This window comes from Furipterus horrens, unplaced genomic scaffold, assembly GCF_987537825.1.
Source record: "Furipterus horrens unplaced genomic scaffold, mFurHor1.1.pri manual_scaffold_16, whole genome shotgun sequence".
Classification (NCBI taxonomy): Eukaryota; Metazoa; Chordata; class Mammalia; order Chiroptera; family Furipteridae; genus Furipterus; species Furipterus horrens.
The window spans coordinates 1,482,442-1,507,770 of NW_028327186.1; the positions used below are offsets into that span (position 1 = coordinate 1,482,442).

At 52.9% G+C, this 25,329-nt stretch overlaps 1 protein-coding gene across 1 annotated transcript in view; it reads left to right on the top strand.

Moving 5' to 3' along the window:
• The window catches only part of ATP10A (ATPase phospholipid transporting 10A (putative)), a 98,531-nt gene that overhangs the window by 12,209 nt on the left and 60,993 nt on the right, over nt 1–25,329 (top strand). The gene's annotated exons all lie outside the window — the stretch shown is intronic.

Consider the following 25,329-nt stretch of genomic DNA (forward strand, 5'->3'; position numbering starts at 1 on the left):
ACTCTATGCCAATTATCCTTTGATGAAAAATGAATGAATTTTCTAAAAAAGCAGCAAGGAACAACATCGCAGCGTGAGTTTAAGGAGGCAGAACATCGGAAATCGGTCGGCTGTTGAGTTCTGACACCCGGTTATTGGATTGACACGATGTGATCGGTGCTAGGAGGGGATGGAGGGCGGGCAGGGCCCAGCGCTGAGTGGGACCTGGGGTGCTGTGCCGTCCGGTCTGAGCTGGTCACCCTGGCCTTTCACACGAGCAGCGTGGCTGGGAAGGTTTCCTCCAAGAGTGTCTGTGCTGGGGGTACGGTTTGTCACCACCACCTTGAAGGACGTCTGGCACGTTTGCTCACCTGCTCCTTTGGACCCAGCAACCCCAGGGACTTCATTCACTCTGGCTCCGGGAGGAGGCGCAGGGGGTCCCCTGCCCGTGTCCCATGCCTGTGTTGTGCAGGCAGGTGACCTCCTGAGACAGGAGGACGGCCACATTCCGAAGTCACAGGCCTCTGGGACTCTCATCGCGAGTCGTAAGGACTGTAGTTTGAGTGTGTTGGCTCCACGCCGAGAAATCAAAGTGCCCAAGTTTCTGTGACACCTGGATCATATCAGATGGGTTCCTGCCGAACCTCAGGGAAGCCGGGCCTGGATGGGGCTCCCACTTCCGGAAAGGGCCTTCCCACGTGGCAGGTGCCGTGCGACGGGCCTTCTCGTAGACCCAGAGGCAGGGCAAAGTGGGTCTTCCCGCTTCTCCCTCGGCACCGATCAGAATGAAGTGCCTTGGCCGTCTGGTCTTGGAATCTGCCACTGATCCAGGGTGACCTCACTGTTATCTGACTGGTCGTATCTGCAAAGGCCCGTTTCCAAATCAGGTCACATGCCGAGGCTCCAGGTGGACGTGTGTGGGGGACACTGTTCAATGCCACGTCACTGTCATAGTCACCTGTGGACACTTCCACATGTAGGTAGGGAGGGTTCCCCCCCCCCTTTTTTTTAAGGATTCCATTTCGGAGCTGAATAATGAATTATTAACAGCAGAAGGTTATACGGCTCTTTGGAAATCCATGCCAATGTGTTTTCTAGATGTTTCCTCCTGGACTGGGAGGTGAGGTGGTGCACATGGGAGCCCCTGTGACTGCAGAGACAGCATCCTATTCTTTGGTGACATCTCCCCGTGCCTGTCACCATGCCAGGCATACCATACGGGCTTGGAGTTTGTGGATAAAGAGAAACTCAGGAAACATGGTACCTTAATCCACACAGAATTTGGGAGGAAACTATACTTGAAGACACTCTGATTGCCAAGTATTTTGAGGCTATTGTTAGGTCAACATTGGTCATTTAAACTCTGAACCCCAGCCGCTGCGGCTCAGTTGGCTGGGCATCGTCCTGCGAACTGAAAGGTCGCCGGTTCAATTCCTCGTCAGGGCGCATGCGTGGGTTGTGGTCTGGTCCCCAGGCAGCGGTGCGTACAGAAGTACAGAAGGCACCCAACAGATGTTTCTCACTTATCAGTGCTTCTGTCCCTCTCTTTCTCCCTCCCTCCCCTTCTCTAAAATCATAAATTAAAAATAAAAATTTAAAAGTAAAAAAATACACTCTAGGAAAGCTTGACTTAGTCATCTCTGTACATGGAATATGTACTTTGGGGGAATTCCCAAATGGGGGGGGCATCCCCTGTTGGGAACTGCCCGCCCCCAGCATTCCCTGGAAAACGCTCTGGAGGAGGTGAACTGTGTCCTGAACAAACCCAGCGTTTCTCTGCAGGGCCGTCAGAGGCAGAACTCATTACAATTTCAGCAGCCCCCCCCCCCATGTGTCCACTACCCTGCACGGGAGGAGCCCGTGGAGGCCCCCACCACACACGCCATTGGGGTGACTGGGCTCCTTAGAAGGGACAGGGTGTCAGCAGAGATGGCAGAGATTCCAGACGTCCAGACAGAGCGGAGGGGGTGCGCGGGGCCCAGCCCGTCTGCAGAGGGTGGGGCTGGGTGGGGCGGAGGAGCTGGGTGGGTGGCTGGGAGTTCTGTTTGCATTTTACGGCGGAGTCGTCACTCACCCCAAATATAAACTTGGCTTGGAATAACATGGTGGGGCAGTGACGTGAGCAGAAGTCCGCACAGCCCAAGGCTCTGAGGCCAGAGCAGGGTTGCCGTGCGTCTGGGAGTCTGTGAGCGTCTTATTACCCTAGTGTCCTGGTAACCGAGGGCCTGGGTCCCTTCCTCCTGTCTGGAACACTCACTACCATAAGCTGTTCGATACTGGAAGGGACACGTTTCCTAAAGCCGTTTTCTCAACGGGCCTAATTGCTAAAGGGAGGAGAGAGACTCTTGAAGAGTCAGGCCTTCAGGGGGCAGCTCAGGTTTGGGAAAATCAGTTACCGTCCTGGAGTTGTGGGCTAAAGCCCCCGGGCCACAGAGAGAAGGACCGGAAAGAAGAAAATAACAAAGTTGCCCAAGTTGCTACCGCTTCTGCCCCTCAGAGATACCGTTGCCATGGTGTGTCTAGAGTTTTCTATTGTGTTTGTTACTTTGAAATTATGTTTTCTTTGTCAAGAAATATCCTGCAAAAATAGGATTTTTAAAGAGTCCAGAGTTTCTCTTTTGTTTCACCTGTAAAGAACAAATATTGTGTTTTATTTTTATTTGTTGTTTGCATACAAGTAAAAGCTGAATCGGCAGTTCACCATATCCCTGAGGATCATTGTATGGAATTCAAGAGCAAGTAAATAATGACAGCGGTTATTTTTCTAGGTAGCTTTTTTATATTTGTGGCTTTTTCTTCCAGTTGTTTCAAACAAAGTCCGTGAAAATCCCGTTTACTAGAACGTGAATGCTAATTGCTAGTGAAAAACAAAAATGAGTACAAGCTGCCCTAAATGGGGGTTTCCGCTGGTTGGGGCATCATCCTGCGCACCAAAAGGTTGTGGGTTCGATTCCCAGTCAGGGCACGTGGATACTATTGCAAGAGTGTTCAGAACGGAACCCCGAGGCCCGTGAACAGCTACAGTCTGTCCTGTAGGCAGCGAGAAATCTGTGTGCTCATAGGACAAGCCAGCAGGCCTCTCTGTGCCCCAGCAGCCTGGCGGTCCCGTGTCCCCTCCCTAGAACCTCGTACGGTTCTTCCTGCTCCTGAACTTGAGATTATATTAATAGTTTTGAGCTTGACGATTTCAGTTGGTCAGTAACCTCAGCTCTCTGGAGTGTTTGAGAGCAGAGGCATCCATTCCGATTTGGGGGTTCGGTTGGATGGAGCATAGCTGTGTGGGTTTTACGGGATTTGGCTTCTGAATGTCCAGTGGGTTGACGTCAACGGGGCAGAGGGGGCAGGGGGCGGAGGGAGTTCCATTTAATTGAGTTGATAGTTATAACCAACAGGAAATTCCATTTTAATACCTTTTTACCTAAAAGGACATAGTTATCTTGAAAGAACCTTCTTATATACACATTCTTCACAAGCCACGTGGACACTTTGTGTTGAGAAGGTACTGTAGAGTATACACCAGCCACAGAAACTGCAAATACAGGTGGGGTGAAAGCAGGTTTGCAGTTGTTTGTATGGAAAATAATATAGTAATTCATACCCCTGGCTGGTGTGGCTCGGTTGGATGGAGCATTGTCCTATACACCGAAAGGTTCCTGGTTCAATTCCCAGTGAGGGCACATACCTAGGTTGTGGGCCTGATCCCTGGTGGGGGGCAGCTGATTGATGCTTCTCTCTCCCATTGATGTTTGCGCACCGAAGAGTCTTACCCCTGACCTTTGGGAGTCAGGAGGAGAGAGCTTTCGGTCTGCGGCTCCCGTTCTCTCTCCTAATGAGCTAACCCTATGGGATTGCTCTACCTGGGGCCCTTTGAGGCAAGAGAGCTCATGCCCAGGCTGGTGAGCGCGTGGCGATTTCTGCACCGCTGTGAGCTCCAGAGAGCTTTGCTCTGTTTTTCCTTCAGCGACTCTTTCCTTGGGCATTGGGGACCCTCTAAATGACCTCCTGTGCTCACTCCCTCTCCCTGGGCCTCCCCTGCCTGGGACTCTGCCCTGTGAGCTGTGGCTGCCTCATCGCCTCCACTGGGGAGACCTGCGGCTCTGCCTGTAGCCCAGTGACACTCTCCAGACGAACATGGGGCTCCCCTTCTGTGTTCCACTTGGCTTCTGGCTGTCCAGTAGCTAAAAACTTTTTTTTTTTAAATGTATTTTGGCCCTGGCCGAGTGGCTCATTTGGTTGGAGCATCATTCCATATACCACAACGCTGTGGGTTCGATCCCTGGTCAGGGCACGTATCTGGGTTGTGGGTCCAATTCCTGTCTGGGGCACATACCGGAGGCAACCAGTCAATGTTTCTCACATGTTTCTCTCTCTCCCTCCCTCTCTCTCTCTCCCTCCCTTTCTCTCTCAAAATCGATAAACATATATCAGGTGAGGGTTTTTTATTTTCAATGTACTTTGCTCCTTTTAGAAAATGGAATTTGTACCTTGTCGTTTCTAAGAACCCAGCGCTGGGATTAATAGGGTGCTGCTGTCCTTCCACAGCAGAGAGAGGATCCTTGTGCAAGGTTTCAGAACACCGTGTTCCAAGGAAAATAAAGACAAGCCCAGGAACCAAAAAATAGCTTGTTTGAATTTCAAGTGGAACAGAATGAGTATTTTTTCCTCTGTGTTGGAGTCAGGTTGATGGCAGATAAGTGGAAGGGCTTTGATACCATGGGCCACGCATCCTGCCAGCCCCGGGACAAATGAAATGAAAGTGTTCTTGGAAAAGGATTTCTTTTGTGGGGGGGGAGGGGGGGTGTTGAGGGTGTCCTTGTTATGTTCCCAGCCTTTGAATGAAAAAAGCAGCTTATTTATTTGTGTAGTGAGTTTTCCTCACAGCGACTTGCAGCAATCCCAGGACGGCACGCTCTGTGTTACAAAGCAGGGAGAAGCGAAGCTTTGTCCCCAGCCGGGGGCCTGGGAACCGCACGACAAAAGGGTTCCGTGACCCGGTAAGAGTCGGAGTGAGGTTTCTGTTTCCTGACATGTTATTTTTAAGTGTGGCTGATACCACGCTCCTCACTGGAGACCAGTCTCGTAGTCAGACACAGAGGAAACTGTTAGTCCCCCAAAAGCTGAAACTGTCCCTTTGGTTTTAACTCCTACACGCTGGTGCCCGCGATGCCATCTGGGGACACAGCTGTCACCACTGGGTCTGCCCCCGGTGCACTGGTGCATTTCAGGGTGCCCACGCAGCAGGGAGGCGTCTGACTCCAGCTTCCAGGTGCGTGGCTCAGTTTCCCCTGGCCTCCAGGAGGGCCCTGAGGGGCAGAGACAGAGACAGCGGCAGTGGGGGCAGTGGGGGAGGGGACCAGCCACCTCGGAGCTGGGCGGGGTCTGAGCAGGGCCCCCAGGTGTCTGAGAGCTGGTGAGTGCTGTCGCTTCCCTCCCCACAATGTCACAGGGGCTTTTCATTTCCTCCCTGGCCAGGGTCCCTGTCCCTTTTTCCATAGGACTGCACTTGCCACAGACACTTCACCCAGGACCCAGCATCTGGGGTGGGAGTTCATTCTCATTGTGTTGGTGGCCCGTCTGGGTCAGGTCTGAGGAGACCCTCTGGGGACAGTGTCCGCGTGGGGCAGATTGGAGGGCTTCTGGCGGGCTCCACTGGTTCCTTTTATCTGTCCCCTCCGTCCTCCCTCTTTGTCATCGTCACCTGTTCCTTGGCTTCTTCCTCTCCTTTCCTCCCTCAGCTCCACCTTATGTCCTGTGTCCTGGTGGCCAGCAACTAGCCACCAACAAAGTCCTCCTCGATCTTCTTCTTCCTCTTAGTCACCCAGGGCTGCTACCTGTGAGTGCCTGCGGGAGACGCGCCCACACCTGCCTTCTGGGCCCTGTGGGGCCCCTGATGCTGATGGTGGCCCCCCCACACTGACCCATCTATGACCTCAGTTTCTGGTCGCTTTAGGATGTTAATGGATTGTAACCAATCTAGTGAAGTGGCTCAGTGGTTGGAGCATCATCCTGTGCACCAAAAGGTTGCAGGTTCAATCCCTGGTCAGGACACGTATAGGAGGCAACCAATCAATGTTTCTCTCTCACATTGATGTTTCTCTCTCAAATCAATAAACATATCATCAGGTAGGATGTTTTTTAAGAAGCCCACTATGGTGCTAAGTTCTCTGTCACTCCAGCTGAATAGCACAGTCGCTGGACCTCGCTGAAGCACACACGCAATCACAGAGCTACGAGATCTCAGATGCAGGCATTGTTCTCTCTGCTCTGCGTTTGCAAGGTTGTGGTCGATGGGAAGCCTCCCACTTGGCTTCCAGACCTCAGTTACGGGTCTCTGCAGCTCCCCACCTTCCCGGCTCTGACGACGCATCGCCAGCTGCCCTGTGGCCGCCCTGCCCTCCCGGGTCTGGGACTTCCTGCGGGAGGCTGTGCATCAGACCCCGGCCGCGCTGGCGTCGTGAGAGCCGCCCCGGACGGTCTGTCTGCTCGGCTTCCAGGCTGGTACAGACGTGCCCTTGTGCAGCCTGCCTGTTGCAGGCAGGTGTAAGCGAAGCCCTGCCGGACGTGAAATCCAAGTTCGCTTTGGCTCCCGGTCCCTCTGGCCACCTTTCACCGTGTATTTTTAACTTTGGCAAAACAGTCTGTGCGCCCAGAGCCCTTTTGGCGCCGTTACACTTTGCAGACAAACAATTACGTACGTCGGTGTCCAGGCCCCGGCACGTGCTCAGGTTTAAAGGAGCCGTGAAATAAGCAGGCGAGGGGGTGGGTCTGTGGTACTTGCACTGCCCGTGAGGAGCGGCGGATGCCGGGCGTTGGGGTCTCTTGGGCCCTCATGGTCAAGTGGACGAGGCTGACTACTCACTCACCTGGGTCTTCCTCCCGCCTCCGTTGCCTGGCAACTGCCTGGCATTGGTAGCAACTGTCTCGTGGGTGAACAGGGACCAGAAAGTTAGGGACACTTTACTCTTCTCTCGCCCCCTCTTTGCTCTTCAGTCACCTAATAAGCTGCGCTCTCCGCCTCAGGGCAGCTCATTCATTGGACAGAAACGGGGGTGTTGAGGTGAAAGTCATGATCAGAACCAGTGCGCCAGAGAAGAGTGGGCGCCTGCCCTTCATCTAGTTGTTTCTGGGGAAAGAGGGAACTGTGGTTGGAATGAGGGCACAGGTAGGAGGGAGAGGACCAAAAGCCTCCGGCAGCTGTTTCGTGGGGTACGTGGAAAGAACGAGAAATCACTGGTGCGCCGGATGGTCGGGAGGACATTTAATGTTCTGCGTTCAAGAATCACCGTGGTCAGCGGATCCCAATTGCTGCTTCTCAGTGCAGGAGGGCCCTTGGCCATAATAAAGGCAAACGTCTCGGGAAAACACTATTTGAAATAAACAGCACGTGTGCCTCCCATCTTTGATTCTAAAATACTTTTTCTGCATAATACTCTGTGAGCAAATTATGGGCTTCCTTTTCTTTTATTTCAGGTGAAGGTAGGAACTTGTTTGCGTGAAGCAAATTGTGAAATGTTTGGCAGAGATAGATGAACTTGGGGAAGGAAAGTAGTCCAGCTTTCTTCTCTTTTTTTTTTCTTTCTTTTGAGAGAAAGAGGGAAAGGGAGGAAGAGAAACATAGATGTGACAGAGAAACATCGATCAGTTTCCTCCCATATGTGCCCTGACTAGGGATTGAACCTGCAACCCAGGCATGTGCCCTGACCAGGAATCGAACCCACCACCTTTTGGTGCACAGGATGATGCTCCAGCCCACTGAGCCACACCGGCCAGGGCAGCCTCCACTTTTCACACATGAAGTTAGTATTTTCTGTGTTCTGCCCCTAGAAGAGAAGCAAGATCTTCCCATCTGTGGCCCAAGAAGGTACTAAAAAGGACTACAGCCCACATTTGTTGGGTTTAATGCGTCATCTTCCCCTTTAAAATCTATTAATAGCCCATTCATTCCTGTTCTGATGATGCAAAGGGTGGGTACTTATTTTCTCTCTTTCTCTCTCTCTTTTTTTTTTTTTTTTTTTTTTTGGCTAAATGCTACCGTTGAATTGATCATGAGACGGGACTTTCTGTCTTTTTAACGAAAGCAGCGTCTGTTCTCCTAGATCCCGACCGTTGGGCCCCCAGAATGAATGAGAAGCCACGCAATGGGTGTGTGGTTTTGGCCCCTGAGGAGTTCCTGGCTCCAGGGCAGTGTGTGGCCAGGGAGGGCGCGTCCCCCGGCACAGTGGCTCGGTCCTTCACAGCCCAGCTCGGAAGTATTGCCGAGTCTCCAGCAGGCAGGCGGGCCCTGGGTGGACGTGGAGGCTGGCTTCTCGAGGTCACCCCTGTGGTCCCATCCGCTGAGCACGCTCCCTGCAGGTCCCGCTTGCCATGGGCGCCTTGTGTTATATGCTGGGGCTCTGTTCTGATAAACCTGTCCCGAGGTGGGAACTTCGTGAGTCAGACGTGCATGCACACACCCAGCCTACTGAACGTCACGGCCTCCCCCCCCCGAAACGGGCTCAGACACCGCATTCGCCCACAGTGGGGCCGACGCGTCTCACCCCAGGAGCCGTGCCTCGGGGCGGGCGGGAGCTGGGCTCGCTGCCGCCGCGGTCCAGCCTCTGGACGGTGTGTATGGGAGAAGGTCAGCGTTCCAAATCCCAAGCACACCGTTGGTGGAGCGCGGGTCCCTTTTGCACCGGCCTGGAGCTGAAAAAAACCCTAAGTCGAACTCTAGTGAGTTGGGGACCATCAGGATGTAAAAGGGAGGTTTCCTCCTTTTCCCCATTCCTGCTTTGCTGTTTCCCAAACCGAGAGCATCTGCCTTCCCTGGGTGCGTTGCAGTTGGAGGAAATCTAAAGAGCTGAGGCTCCCCGTTTCTAATCGTTCTGCAGTGTTTGGTCTCATGCTTCTAGAAGAAATCGGGCACACGTTATCCATTCAGCTCTTCACCAGCACTTACTGGAATATATGCGTTACCTCGTCGACAAATGCTGCAGTGGCTGGGACCGTTCTGACTTGATTCTTGGGGACAGTGCTGAGAGGCGGACTTGCCTTGCGTCCTCGGCCACGTGTTGCGGGTGAGATGACTCATGCTCATGTCCACAGATGTTAGACGCTGAGCCGGGTGCAGGGGTGATGGCAGGGGTGGTGTTGAACCCTTGCTGCGCGTTTTAGTCTTGTGCTCTTTCTGCTCTGCCGGGATGCCTCCCTGCCAGCTGTCCTTGATGTCTGTCGCCACATGCGCCCATGTGTGCATGTACGTGCACACCCACATGCAGGCACACACGCATTCACATGCATATAGCACGCACCACACACACACACACATAATACACACAATCGCGCACACAGTCACATGCCTGCGCACACATGCGTGCATGCACATCGTGCCGCAGGGCAGTGTGGATGCAGCCACGCGGGGCGGAGGCGGTTTACAGTTGGTTGAGGCCCCGGGTGCAGAAGAAAATATTGGGCCCCTTAAAAAAAAAGAGACAGGGAAAATAAAATACATGTTAACTATATTTTATGCAGCGTAGTAATGAAACCAAACCCTGTGTCAAAAACTGTAAAGTTGGGGTCCCGGGTCATGAGAGCAGCAGGTGGAAGCTGAGCTCAGGGCGAGGACCCTCAGCGTGCCGGTCGCATCTGTCTTATTTTTAAAATGCAGTTTACTGACTTCTGTTTATAATTTAAATTTTTTATCTCCTGATTTTTATTTTATTTTCTTTGAAAGAGAGAGAAACATCAGTTTGTTGTTCCATTTATTGATGTATTTATTGGTTGATACTTGTCTGTGCCCTGACCGGGGATCAAACCTGCAACCTTGGCAGATCAGGACGATGCTTTAACCAACTGAGCCACCTGGCTAGGGTTATGATTCCTTTTAGGCAGAATCGTGGCCTCCCCAAAGATGTCCGCATCCTAATCCTCGGAGCCTGCGAATATTTTAGGTCACATGGGAAAGCAGAGTCCAGGTGGCTAATGAGATGACCTGAGAAGAAGAAGATTATCTTGGATTATGGGGGTGGGTCCAATGTCATTGCAGGGGTCCTTCCTGTGGAAGAAAGAAGCAGAAGAGGGGGCGGGAGAGACGCAACTCAGTGAGAACTCTTTGGCACCATCATAGGCTTTGCGGGTGGAGGGAGAGGCCATGAGCCAAGGAATGTGGTCCCGCCCTTGAACCTCCAGAAGGGCTGCGGCCCTCCGATACCTTGATTTCAGCTCGGCGAGACCCCGGTGGGCATTCTGACCCCCCAAACGATAGCGTAATAAATCTGTGGGGTGGGGAGCCTCTGAATTTAGCGTGATCTGTTGCAGCACCCATAGAAAAAGGTTCAAGATTCCCATGATCTGACTCAGCAAACTGTCCACAGAGCTCGTGGGCCTGAGGGGATCTGCCCGGAGCCTCGGTCGGTGCTGCCCTCTCGGTTCCAGAGAGGAAAGCCCAGCCCCGTGTCGCGATGCTGACAACGCAGTGGGGACTGTGGGGACAGGCACATGTCGGTGTTTCCATGGCGCCCTTTGCCCGGTTTCTGTTCTCAGAAGGAAAGCATTCAGACGCAGAGTCCCCAACTGAGGTCTGGGTCCAGCAGCAACATTTTCCTGACTTAAAACAGGAAAATAATTGTGAGCGTCTCTCTGGTGAACAAAGATGACTTTGTATGTGGTACTGAGCATATGTAGACCACATGCCCGCGTCACGGGGGGCGCGTGTTCCCCACACTGGGGGAAGACACGGGGAAGCCCCTCCCTTGGGGCTTGGGGAGGTTTTCAGTCTCTGGGTCCAGGGCACGTGGCCAGCTGCCTGCCAGCCGGGATCAATTGGTATCAGGGTGACAGATTAATTATGGGGATGTACTACAGCGTGACTGTGTGTTCTGCGGGGCATGCTGAGGTTCACAAGTTAGCACACCCCTGAGGCAGGGGACTGCGGTGCCTTCCTGCCCAATGATGCCACAGTGGGCCAGGTGAGCCTCAAGGGCAGCAGCATCAAGAGTGGGGGGCTGCATGGGGTGGGGATGCGTGTGTACCTCAATAGCGAGCTGCTCTATGCCTGAGTAAAGAATTCTACTGAAATAAGCACCCTGAGGCCAAGAGAGTGGGAGCCAAGGGTGGTAAGGGTCAGTGTCCCCAGACTGAGCACTAGCACCCTCCCCGCCCCTGAGACAGGTTCACAGTGGCCCTGAGTCATCAGGGAGCCACTCAGCGCTGTGCCCGCCCCTCCCCCATGAGACAGGCACTGTCACCATTCGGCCCACTTTGCAGATGGGAACGCTGAGGCTCAGAGACAAGATGTGCTGTAGAGCTGGTCTGTGCCCACCCTGGGGTTTTAGCCTGAGGGTGCCCCCCGCCCGGGCGCCTTTATTCAGCTTGCCTGTCTCATGCTGTGTGCCCAGTTGCCCCTGAGGGACACCCAGATGGCCCTGCTAGCTGTGCATGGGCTCCTGCCTCGGGGCTGCAGGCTCAGTGGCCCCCTCGAATCCCAGTGTGCGCAGGGCAGCTGTGGGTTAGACGCACAGGCTGAGTCCTCAAATGCATCTGTCCCCTTGGGGGGACATGGTGTGCAGACTGCCCTCCTCCGCTGATAGGGGGGCGATTACCCCACTGGGCTTGCGCTTTCTCACATTAGTTACCTGGAAGGAAACACATTTTCCTTGACCCAGAGTGACTCACCAAACCCTGTGCCCTCAGACCCCGGAGCGCGGCAGAGGTGCCCATGCCTCTGATGTGCAAACAGTCTCCAGTGTGGTTGCAATGCTGGTAATAAAATAAAACGGAAAAAAAAATTCAGTGGGAGAAGCAGTGGTTGGTGAAAGTGGTTTTCTTGAGGATTGGATTTGGAAATGAAGCGGATTTTCCAAGTCTTTCCCTGCTGGGCTGGGCTGAGCTGGGCTCAGTTTGCACCACGGAGTCCTCCTATCGGGCTGTCCCTGCTGCGGGGAACGCCCTGTGGTTCTGAGGAGGGAAGGGGCCGGGGGTCGGGGTCGGGAGTGTCAGGAAGCTCCCACAAGACCAGGCTGCGACCCTTGGCCTGGAGCGTGTGTGCTTTGGAGAGTGTGGCCTTTGTTCCCAGGAGACCCACACCTGTGTGGCCCTGGAGGCTGGAGGCTGTCCCAGCCCAGGTCACCTGACACTTTGCAGGAAGCAGAAAAACCCTTTTCTCCTGCGATTGGAATCTTCTCATTGTTCTCTGCTTCCTTCCCGCAGGCCCTGGGCCTTTCTTAGCTTCCCGTAGGCGATCTGGCCCCCAACAGTGACTCTAGGTGCCCACCCTGACGCCCACATGGGTAGGTCAGCCCCCTTTGCTGTGATATAGGGCAGGGGTCTTCGGGGTGCCCATCCCAGTTCTCCTGGTGGCAGAGAGACCTGCGTCCCTCCCCCAAGATTACTGCCCCCCCCCCCCAGTAAATCCAGATCTAAAAAACACAAAGCTCCTATGGCCCTGAGCACATCTATTTGCCCCCAGGACAGTCCCATTATTTGGCTTTGGGTTCGATTCTCCCTTCCAGGACAGGCTGTCCCACCAGGAGACGGTCAGGTGTCCGGTGTCAGTAAGTAGAGGAGCCTGTCAGCAAGGGATTCAGTGCAGACAAGGGAGGGGCAGCGGGGGACCTCTGCCCGCTAACCAAGTCCATCCAAACTGTGGCCTGATACACTTCGCCAGGCTCCTGTCTCTTACCTTTTTTTAATTTATTAATTTTAGAGAGAAGGAGGATTGGGGGAGGGCCTCGATTTGTTGTTCCACTTATTGATGCATCATTGGTTGAGTCTTGTACGTGCCCTGAGTGGGGATCGAACCCACGACCTTGGTATATCTGGACATCGCTCTAATCGCTGAGCTGCCCGGCCAGGGCTCCAGGGTTCTGTCTTGAAGAAGCCAGGAAAGTCATATTCAACACTGTTCTCACAAACCTCACTGTGCCGACGATGACCTCTGTCTGGGACCTGTGTTCAGCCTGGTCCCGTGCATGTCCCTGGGGGACGTGACCTAGCGTGGAACCCGGCTGACGGCGAGGTCAGGGCGGCATGTCGGGTCCATGCTGCCGACTCTGTTCCTGTCCTGCAGACAGCATCTCCTATTAGGGCATTTCTGCCCCAGAAGGGCACAGAGCCTAACCCTGGCGCCGGGACAGAAGACGGACCACTATGGGGCTGGCTGCACTGTGTGGCTGTCCCCACTGGGGGGGCCCAGGACCTGCTCACCCTCCGGAGGGCACCCTGTGTCTGTTGTGAGTGAATCCATGATGCCAATGACAAGTCCCAGCACAAAGTAATAGAGAAGTCAGAGGAGGACTTGCGTCCTTAGGAGCACGGGGCCCCTGGAAGGCGGCCAGTGAGGACAGGAGGCAGCTGCCTCAGCCCCGGCCTCTGCCCTGCCTGCTTGGGGCAGCCTTTCCTCACCCACTGAGAAGTACCCCTATGCAAGGCTCCTGCTTGTGAATCTTCTGTCCTGGAAAGGTCCCAATGACGACTTCCTAATGTATCCACAGCCGCCGAAGGGGTCAAAGGCCTCTCCGAGGTGGATTCGAATCATGGCGGCAGCAACCTTCTGCCCGGGGACATGTTGTCCTGCAGTCCCGGGGGCCCATCCCGTGGATGCCAGGCAGGTTTCAGGCTGAGGACACTGTCCAGCCCATGGGGGACTCTGGCCACGCCCAGGACGCCCACCTGTGTGTGGATCCATTACTCTGGGGCATGTCCCCCAGGGCGGAGATGTCACCGTATAAAGAGGGGTCACTGCTCTATGATGACTATCAGCATCGAGCATTGTGCATGAACAAAAGCATCTTCTGTCCTTAATCCTCACTTGAGGATATAGTTATTGATTTTAGAGGGGAAGCAGTGGAGAGAGAAGCTTCAATGGTTGCTTCCTGTACATGCCCTGACCCAGGATCGAACCCACAACCTAGGCATGTGCTCCAACCAGGAATCGAACCTACAACCTTTTGGTGTATGAGATGATGCTCCAACCAGCTGAGCCACCCAGCCAGGGTGAAAAACTCCCTGGTAGCATCGTGCCACAAGCACCTCTGGGTGCCCACAAGGTCGCGACAGACCCACGGCTGACTGACCCTCAGGTCCCATTCATGAGCTCAGAAACCCACTCTTTGCACAGATCACATTTTTTCCCATGGACTTCCTGACACGTGACTCCTGAGTTAAGCAATCAAATGTCTAAAGAAATACTTTTTTAAAAAAAGATTTTATTTATTATTTTTTAGAGAAAGGAGAAGGAAGGAAAAGAGAGAGAGAAACATCACTGTGTGGTTGCCTCTCACAGCCCCAACCGGGGACCTGACCCACAACCCAGGCCTGTGCCCTGACTGGGAATCGAACCGGTGACCCTTCAGTTCGCAGGCCGGTGCTCAATCCACTGAGCCACACCAGCCAGGGATAAACAAATACTTTCACGCAATCAGTTCAGTGCTACTACCTATCTTGCACACTTTGGGAAAATAAATACTACGTCTACTAATCACACATCACTTAACCCAAAATCAGAATTCTACATCAGTGGCGTTTGGATTGTTAGAAGCAGAAACAGAATCCCCAAAAAACCATTAAAGGAGATTTTTGTTCCTTTTGATCCCAAATGACAGGGCAGTTGAAGGTGGGGTCTGTCACTCAGTAATCTCAGGGGACTACAGGGAAGGCCCAATGTTGTAATGATTTTGTGTGGGAAATTGGATCGCAGATGACATTCCCGTGCCAGGGGGCCCTGTGTGACAGTCCCGTGCCGGGGGGGCCCTGTGTGACAGTCCCATGTGGCCTCCAGGCCTTGTGCCGGGGCTCAGCTGAACCCCCAGCTGATCTGGCTCCTCCAGGGGCATTCACATGCTATCTTTTATATATTTGTGTGGTGACAAGGACATGTAACTTGCTTGATTTCCCAAAGAAGAAAAAAAAAATTTATTTCCCTAAATTATTACAGACAAGAGCATCTACGATTTAGCAATTCCCACGCCTCAGCCTTTTTCCTACACCATCTGAAACTGGGAGCAGGGATAACTGGACCCACTCGGACCCTCAGGATCTTCGTCTTAAAGTAGGAATGGCACCGCCGCCACAGCACGGAGACATTGACCACAGTGGCCGTTGTGGGGTGACGGTCAGCAAGACTGGTCCCACTGTGTGAGCAGGGTTCATTGCTTGTTCCGGACTCCAGCCTTGTGGATCGTTTTCAGAAAACTAGGGGGTGAAACCAGTTTCCCAAGGTTCCTGCCGCGGTCACTGCTTCCTGGGAGAAAAGTGGGTTTGGACTCCCACTCCGGGAGCACCCAGGCTGTCGTATGTCACCCGAGAAGCCGTAGCAAAAAGAAGTCACCACCGCTTCATTTGATCCAGGTTTTGGCACCCCGTCCCTTTCAGGGGCTCCGACTTCTGAGACAGTGAGCCCCAGGCAGACATCCCAGCTGCCCCCTACCCGCACCCCCGTGAGAAAACGGCCTGCTTTTCTGGCTCCTGTCCCCTTGGGGCATAAAACAAGAGAGAAGGGCCTTGTCCTCGGGGAAGGCTTCACCTTCCCAGCTCTGATTCCGAGGAGGCAGCGGGCTGGGGAAATGGGGATCTGAATGCAACTCCTTCCCCTCTGCAACCCCACATGTCTGAGCCAGGGGCTGCCGCTGGGGTCTCCAAGCATCTGGAGAAAGCCTTGAGTTTCATCTGGGGCCCGCAGGGGTCACAGGCACTTGGAGATGACATTAGAGAGCCATGTGGGGGTGCAGGGTGAGCCGCATCACAAAGCAGAACATCTGGGAAATCAACCTGGGCCTGTGGTGGTCCTTGGGCCGGCGCTGCGGGAGGTGGCTGTGGGTGCCTGCAGAGGTGACCCGACGCTGGTCCTGCGGTGGGTTTTGCTTACCCCTGACGCTGGCAGAGGCTGCCAGACACGGACGGATGGGTGAAGCTCCGCGCTCCCTGCTCTTCACCTTCCGCAGAGCAGAGCTCCCACATGCTAACCAAGAACAGGAGCCATTTCCTCCAAGGGGGCCTGGCCTCCAGGCCGAGGAATGTGGTTTGAGCAAAGGGAACACCCACCCTGAGAAACAGAGCTGCCGAGGAGACTGGGGGCCCCCCGGAGCAGGAGACGTGTTTGCAGCTGTTTGCGGAGCACTGAGCACGCAGAAGAGGAAGCGGGGACAGTGGGAACAAAAACTGTACAACACCCAGGAATGCTATAAGGAGGATGAGAAGCTTCGTGAAGGAAAATGGGAAACAGTGTGATGGGTCCTCAAAAAATTAAGAATAGAGTTACCGTGTGACCCAGCCACCCCTCTTCTGGGTCCCTACCCCCCAAATTTGAAAACATCAACTCACAAAGATATGCACCCCTATGTTCATCGCAGCGTCATGGGGACATGGGGACCACCCTAGTGTCCTTTGCTTGAGGCCTGGATAAAGAAGATGTGGCACGTATGCAATGGAATCCTGCTCAGCCGTAAGAAAATATGAAAGAGTGACATTTGTGACAGCATGGATGGACCTTGAGACTATTAGGCTAAACAAAATAAGTCAAATAGAAAAAGTTTAGTGCCGTAGAATTTCATTCATAGGAAGAATGTAGAACAGAAAGCGACAAACGGACAAATAAACAAAAAAACAACTCAAAGATACAGCCAGCGGTATGGCGGTTACCAGAGGGGCGGGGGTGAGGGGAGTGAAGGGCAAAAGGAGGTGTGACTTTGCGTGATGGACACACAGTACAATATACAGATGATGCATCATAGAATTGGACACGTGACACCTGTATGATCTTATTAACTGATGTCACCCCAGTGCATTTAATTAAAAAAGAAAACAGCCGTATCTTTTTGAAGGATGAAAGCCAGCGCCAGGCGGTGAGAAACTTCCCAAGGAAAACCCGGGTGTGTGCGGGGCAGTTCTGCCTGGGAGGCGCTCTTGGGATTCAGTAAAACAGCCCTAAAATTTATAATGCCCCAATGTAGCCACGAGATTTTGACCAAGATGAAAAAGGGGGGACTTTTCACACCAGCTAAGGGACCTAAGGATGTGCTGAAACTGTAGGTGAGTCCCATGTGCCCCGCGGAGTGGGGCCACCCCCACCCCAAGGGGCACCTGTCACTTTGTACCAAGGCCCCGCTCGGCACCCAGATGCACGATGGAGCTGATCAAACATGCTCTGCATGTAAGTTCTTGGCTTCTCCATTTCCTATATTGTTCTTAACACCCCCTGTCTATTTTATACCTACCAGTTATGCTTCTTCATCCCTGTACCTTTTGACCCATGGACATGAACTAAGGGAGGGAATGGCTGGAGGGAAGTGGGGGGAGGGTACCAGGCAGAGGGACGCAAAGGGAGAAAAACTGGGACAACAGTAATAGCATAATCAATAAAAGATATTTTTAAAAAAACATGCTCTGCAATGAAACCAGCATCAAGGTGTGAGCAGAAGAAAAGACAGGGTGATTGATGGAAATAATAGATACCCCTCTCCCCCAATAAACGACATTATTTGATTATTTGTGGGAATCTTAGAGTGGGTATTTAAGTTCACCAGGAAAACAATGATTTCACTGGTGGTATTTTATGACAGTTGGTGGTCCGAAGGAAACAGCGTCAGACCCTTAGGTTGCACCATAGAGATATGAATACCAGGTAGTTCGAACATTTCAAAAGAAAATAACTTTGCGCTCTGCTCACACAAAAAAAGTGAAGAAGTGACAGGTACTGTCCGGGGACTCAGGAAATATTCTTCACCAGGCCTAGGAAAGTCAGACATATTGAACTATATAAAACTTCAAACTATTATGTGACAAAATTGTTTGTTTATTGATTTGAGAGAGAGGAAGGGAGGGAGACGGACAGAAGGAAACATTGATCGGTCACCTCCCGTACGCACCTCGACCAGGGTTTGAACCCACAACTCACGTATGACCCCTGACCGGAAATCAAACCCTCAACCTTTTGGTGCATGGAATGACGCTCCAACCCACTGAACACCCAGACCAGGGTGGGTTAATATTTTTAATAGAAAACCTCTCACAAATTAAGTTTTCAAGAAAGCAAGGTCACAGAAGAAATGAGGGGGAAGTAGGTAGGTAATTTCCAGAGCAAGTCACATGGGCCAGGAGCCAGGCAGACGCAGGCAGAAGGCAAAGTGTCTTGGGTCCTGCCTCCCAGACTGGCAGGGAGGTAGGAACCTTTTAAAAGAAAGAGGCAGCCATCGTTTACAGAAACAGGTGTGTGGGTTATTAGGTACCATGAAGAAATTAGAGCATCTTAGGAAAAAGTCTTACAAACGCAGGGCCTCTCCAAGGCTTAAGACATTACCTAGAAGCATGTGAATCATATAATGTACATTCTGCCTGTTCGGTGAGAATTTCATACTGAGCGAATTCATGGGTAAGAAATTACCTTGAAACCTCTAAAAGCACCCCAAAGGGTTTACCCTGCCTTACAAATGTTGAAAATGTCCCATCAAAATCGGAAAAGACTGCAGTCAAGAGGATTTGTCCAAAAAAATTAGGTTAAAAGTCACAAAGATTCCTGGCCGGTGTGGCTCAGTTGGCTGGAGCATCGTCCTGTAACCGAAAGGTTGTGGGTTTGATTCCTGGGCAAGGCACTTACTTAGGTTGCAGGTTCGATCCCGGGCCCAGGCATATACGATCCCTGATCCAGGTGTATGCGGAAGGCAACCAATCTTGTTTCTTTCTCACATCAACATTTCTCTCTCTAAAAATAATGAAAAAATATCCTCAGGTGAGGATTTAAAAAAAGTCACAAAGAGGTTTCTAAGTTGCCTGCCATTATAGTCAATTCTGGGAATGTTTGTTCTCTGGGCGTGCGGAGCACACTGTACTGAGTCATTGTGTGACCCCAGCAGAGGACTGTGTGGGCTGAGGGGCCTGGACCACATTCTGGAGGAGCCAGAGGCCCTGTCACCTGCCAGCACTGTGTGCAGCCCTTTGGGACTTGCCTTCGGGTGGGTCCCATTTGTGCGGCCTCCTGCGTGCACGTGGGCCTTCCACACGCCCCAGGCCATTGCTTCCAGGGCAGGCAGCTTTTAGGAGGCATTGGGAATAGAAAATATTTTTAGAAAACACACTGTATGCACTGAACCTTTGGTAAGCTCCACCCCAGAACAATCGCTCCGCTATCCTCTCCTTCGGAGCCTCGGACTTGCAGAGTTGGCTTCAGAAGCCATGAGCCTGTGTCAGCGAAGACAGCTGTTTTGGTTCAGGGATCGCGAGAAGACACAGGCTGGATGTTGTGCAATGTTTCTGGGTCAAGTTCGTGCTGCAGGTTTTGCCATTTCTGATTCAGTGCTGAGTTCTCACCTACGTGAGCTGGCCCCATACACATCTGCTTTGAAAAGTCTCAGTTTTCAGGAGTGTTTGTCATGGGTGCTTTAAAGCATCAGCCCCCAAACCTGGGGTGATGTGCCCCCGCCCCCCCCCCCCAAGGCATCTGGCAACGCTGGAGCCACGTTTGGCTGTTCGAGCTTGTTGGGGCGGGGACGGGGAGCTGCAGGCGTCTCCCGTACGGGCCAGAGATGCTGCTCCACATCCTGGAATACGAGACAGCCAAGGTTGAGAAACCCTGCTTGCAAGCTGTGGTCTCTGCCCGTTGTATAATGAGTGTGTATTCTACGGGGCGAGGTGGGGGTGTCATTTTGGAGTTTCAGTGGGCCTTTCTCAAGTGCCGTGACAATTTTCCCTGTCTCGCTCTCGCTCTCGCTCTCTCTCTGCCCACCCCCGACAACCACCCCCCCCCTTCATTTGTCCACAATCTGAAAAACAGGCCTTGGCCCTCCTGATCATTCTGCGAGAGTCTTGGCTCCCTCATTTGACCCTCCCACTGAGGGTTTGCCTCATGGCATCCTGGTTTCCCGGCAGTTCTGTTGACTTAGAAAAGCGTGTGCTCACTCCCTTTTGTGGGCCAGAGGTGTTCTTCAGTCTGATGGGGCCCTGGGAGGTCTCAGCCCAGTCGGCTGGCGTGTTAGGTTACGTCCGTGTCTCCCCTTTTCCTTCACTGTGTCCTGTGGATCTTTCTAGATACTTTGCATGTGATCCTGCCTCCACCTTGAACCATTTACAGGAAAAGAGTGTGCCTCCCTTCAGCTATCTTGTGTATATATAAGACAGAAAGCAGCCAGAGCAGGGCTGTTGGTGAATATTTTCTTGGGGAGGGATTTTTCCAGAAAGGGCAGGGCAGCTTTGTGCAGAAGGGACCGGCAGCCCAGAGCTGCCCTGTTCGAAAACAGGTCCGTTAATCTGTAGCTTTGCATCCAGAAGTATCAGGTGTGCCCTGCCCGAGCTGGGAACATTTTTCAAAGCGACCACGTCGCCCCAAAACTATAAGCAGAAACTGCTCCAGTGACAGCCCACTAGCCGCCCTTCAACCCCTGAGGGAGTCCCGAGGGCCTGAGGCCTGAAGCAAGTGGTGTCACACTGTGGCAGCAGCCCAGAGTCCCAGCCGCGGGGGTCCCCTCACCGAGCTGACCGCTGGTTTAGGGCCCACTTCCCAGTTTGTAGCAAAAACCACGACTGGATTACTTCTGACCTTGGACATGGCCCCTGTCGTTTGCACGTAGGCAGGCGTTTTGGCAGACGGACTGAAATTGGTGGTTCTGTTTCTGTGTCAAACACTGCCTGGGTCTGGCACTGCCTGCCTGCCCGCCCTTTTCCAGCCGAGCGGTATTTTATTCTCAGACCACAGTGGTCTGGGGGGTGTGCATGATTTCAAAGGGAAACAATGAAGCGTTTTTGGCTTAGAATTTGCCACATGGACCTCCTCGAGGCCTGCAGATCAGCTGCGCTTTCAAAACCAGCTTCGTGGAACGGAGTCAGGCAGATCTGGCCCTTCCTGGGCACTTTGTGGTGTGTGACTTGGGCCTGAGCAGGCTCTCTGTCAGTTTCCCACCCGCAAAGGGGACTGTGGTGTGGGCAGTGGCTGAGGGTCCACTGGCGTAACGGAGGTCAGCCGCCCTGCACCGGCTGGTCCACGCTGAGCGGCGTCCGGAGCAACGGCACTTCTGCTCTGCTGTTGTTACTAAGATGGTGATGACGGCTCAGTACTGACAGGGACGTGGTGGCCAGACCTCCCGCGGGTGGCAAACCGTGTACAGGAGGCCGTCTTCTGGAAAACATTCCTGTCTTTCAAATGACTGCGCTGTCACCGGAGCTGGACAGGAAGTGGGCTTGAGTGATGAACGGGTCCAGAGGGGAGGAGGCACTACCAGGCATGTTTGGAAAGGTGACCGTTGACCTTCATGGGTGGGCGTTTTCGGGTGTGGGTTTCGGATCACGGAAAGTTGCAGTTTCAAAAAAGGAAGTGAAAATACAGGGGTCGTGCCCACAACCCAGGGATGTTTTTCCAGATGTATTCACTTGGAAGCAGAAGGGTGAAGGGAGAGGCTAGAGGCAGGAGGTGCGTGAGACACCATGGGGCCCTGGGGGTGGCTCATCTCTGGGCCCCGCCCCCTGTCCCACTGTGTGCCCTATGCCCTGCGCACCCTGCTGGCTCCTCACCACCCAGGGGCCCCTATGCCCTGCCTTGTGCTGTGCCCCACGCTGGGCCCTGCCTGAGGCCCCGCCCCGTGTCTGGCCCCGCCCAGCTGCCCCCCCCACGCCCCCCTTCATCTCTCAGTCGGTGCCCAGCTGTCACTGCTGCTTCCTGCCAGATGGAGAAATTAAAACCTCTCTGAGCAGGTGTCCTTAAACCCTGCCTTCCCATGGAGAGCTACATCAAAGTGACAGAGAACTCTGGGCTTTTCAACTACTTAGCGTTAAGTCCTGTAAATTCCCTAAATCAGCTAGCCCCTCTTACGAAATGATTTGCTTAATAACCTTAAAAACATAACTAGTAAAGTAACTAGTTCAACTCAGCCTAAACAAGGGACCACAAATGATTAAGTTAAGGGATGTTAAAATTCTGTTTATAGCTTGTCTTTCAATAAGATTTGTCCCCCATCACCCTGATATGTCCTTTTTCTTGCTCCCCTGGACTGTGCTGTTTTGGACAAAAAAAAAAAAAAAAAAGACTCCGATGAGAACTTCAAGGCTTAGCCTACTTATAAAATGCTGGTAACAGGTTTTCCCAGAAAAGGAAAGTTGATCATAGAAGCTTCCCATTGGCCTAAGAAAAGACCTTCGAATTTTGGAGGATATTTTCCTCCCCTGTGTTAGAAATGTCAAACTTTTTCTATTAGGTTTTGGGGGGGTCGGTGGAGGCAGAGGAGGCCAGCACCCAGATGCTGAACAAGGCGGTTACCGAGTAAGCGATGCAGTGGGCTGGGGTCGGGGCAGACACCAGCGGCGAGGGTCGGGGTGGAGCGCGTGTGTAAGGCGCCCTGAGACTGGGACGCGGAATTGGCACCGGGTGGGCTGCGCTGCCCCCTGTACAGCCAGCAGGTCGGCGGCTGGGCAGTTGTCACCTCCTGACGGTGGCCTGGGTCTGGGGCAGCCAGGGGCCGGGGGAGTGGAAGGGGCGTTCTGCAGGTGGCTCGGATGGGGGAGCGGGGCTGATGCTGGGAACAGAGGCTGCTGAGTTCCTGTCTGCAGGTGGGGACACTTTGAAGGACGTAGGCAGTCACTGGCACCAGGAGGGGCAGCAGGTTTATGGGGGGCCAGGCAGCCCCTGACACCAGCAGCGACTGGGGGGGGCTTGCTAACACCAGGCCTGACTCCCATAACCCAGGTCTGATGCCTAAGCTTTTCCACCAGTGACCTTTGAACTCTAGGACCAGCGTTTGGGGTCTAGACCCTCCCAGACCCTGAGCAGGGGTCATTTTTGTGGAGAAACTGTGGACGCTACTTGCAATATTTGTGACAGTCCCTATTTCCAGAATGAACACTCTCTTCCTCGTGTTTTAGTGCATTATTCAGACCCTCCAATGGGCTTCCCACTTTGTGGGGAGGAAAAAAAACATGTCTCGTTCTGCATTCTTTTCTGGTGATGCAGTTTACCCCAAGTATGCGTGTTATAAACCCAAGAGCCGTGGGACTTTGCTTGCTTCACACTATGGGAGACGGAGCTGCCTGGAAGGGAGAGGCATGCAGCTCCTGCTTCTGTGCAGAAACTGGAAATGCCGTGTGTTAGTCTTCTATCGCTCTGTCATAAATTACTACAAACTCAGCAGCTAAAAACAGCATAGACGTAGTCTCCTGTTCCCAGGGGCCAGGAGTCCAGGCAGAGTTGGCTGGTCTGCCCAGGCCTCACCAGGCTGGCTGCCCTTGAGGTGTGGCCGGGGCTGTGGTCTTGTCGGAGCCTCAATCTTCTTCCAGCTCCTTCAAGTTCTTGGGGGCATTCAGCTCCAGTGGTGGTCGGAATGAGACTCTGTAGCCTTGCTGGCTGAAGGCCAGAGGCTGCTCTCAGTTCCTGACCCTGGCCCGGTGGCCCCTCCATTGCCCTAGGACGCTTCCAGGGTGTGACTTCCTGCCCCTGTCCCGAGGCCCCGATTTATGGGGCTGCTGTAGCTCTGTCAGGCCCACCCGGTGGTCTCCCTTCTCATTAGCTCCTAGCGTGCTGATTGGTCACGTTCATCACTCTGCAGGAGTGACCCCCACCGTGCACAGCCCCCGCCTCACTCAGGGCTGGCAGGGGCGTGGCACCAGGGGGCCATCTCAGAATCAGCCACCACTTGCGGGGGGCACCTGTGCTGGAAGGACTATCATGCGGGCAAACTAAACAGTGCTCCTTCCTAACATTTCTATGAACAGCCCATAGCACTGAGGACTGAGACCATTTCAAACCTTGACAACAAATAACACAACCCATGTGTCTCAGGCACAGCTGGGGCTGTGGATGGGTCTCCTCTGGGGCTCCGGGGCCTCCACCAAAGTTAATTTTTAAAATGTGCTCTGGCCCTGACTAGCGTGGCTCCGTGGGTTGGGTGTCGTCCCACAGAGCGTAAGGTCGCCAGTTCGATTCCCAGTCAGGACACTTGTCTGGGTTGTGGGTTCGAACTCCAGTCGGGGATCATAGGAGAGGCAACCAGTCAATGATATTTCTCTCCCTCTCTCTTCCCCTCCCTTCCCCTCTCTCTAAAATTAAATAAAATCTATTTTTAAATGTGCTCTGAAGGGACAGGTGAGGTAATGTTGCAACATTACAGGCAGACCCTATTTTCTATGAGTTCCATCAGTGGCATATGGTTAAGATAAACTAAACACAGACAGCGCCATGAGCCTCCCTTTTGTCCCCATCATCACCTCCCTCTGCCTGTCCTCAGACCAGTCTGGGTCCATCGGTCACCCGGCAACTCCCATCACACCAAAGCCTGTCCAGCTCAGAGTGCCCACTGCCCTCCTCCGTGACAAACAGTGACTTCACTTCTGAAAACTTTGTACTGTTTTCTGTGGGAACCCAACCAAGGATCACAATAAGAAAGACAAAGGAACCGCTTTTGCAATATTATAAAGTCAAGGTCTGCCCTTTAGAAAAATGGGTGAGCATGGTTTCATCCATCAGACATCAAGGCTACCTGTCCACTGGAAAGACATAGGATGGCGCCTTATCTCAGCACCAGGTGACCTTGCCGGGACCTTGTCCCAGCTGGAGAGCACCCTCACCAGATACCTGGCCTTGAGGGGCATGTTGCGTTGGCCCAGGAAGAATATTTTTGTGCTCACGGGGCATTTGATTCTGCAGCCCCAACGGGGTGCTACCTAGTGGTTTGTTTGGTCTTGCCTTGTATTGATTTTTGAGAACGGTGTTACATCTAATTTACCTTTGATGACTGTAGCAACCATACATGCTTTGCATATAATTGGTGGATCTTGAGTTAGGGGAATACAAGAAAATAGAGGCTTAAAACGGAAGGGGATACTTCTCTTTCAGCATCTGGGGCAGCTGCTGGTTAGGAGCCTCTAGAAGTTTGCCATGGGTCCCCTCAAATCCACAGTGTGGAATAAATAGAAGTCTAAAACTCTCAATGCTTCCTGGCAAAGCCCCAGAGTCCGCTAGATGTGGCTAACTTGGTCCCTGACGTCCAAACTCACTGCCAGAATTCGGGCTCTGTGGGAACTTTGTTTTATGGAGTTGAGACCAGTAAAAAGGTGATATGAAATGTGTTTCATTGCATTTTTTTCCCTCAACAATATCACCCAGAGGATGTTTTAAATTTTATTTATTAATTTTTAGAGGGGAAGAGAGAAAGAAAAAAAATACTGATTTGTTTGTTATTCCAACCAATGCACTCATTGGTTGCTTCTTGTATGTGCCCTGACTGGGGATCGAACCCACAACCTCAGCCCATCAGGCCAGTGCTCTAAGCAACCGAGCTACCTGGCCAAAGCAACTCCAGATATTTTAGTCACCCCAAACAGAAACATGTACCCCGTAAACAATTTATCCTCATTTCCCCTCCCCCTTTCCCCTGGCAACTAATAAATCAACCTTGTGCTGCA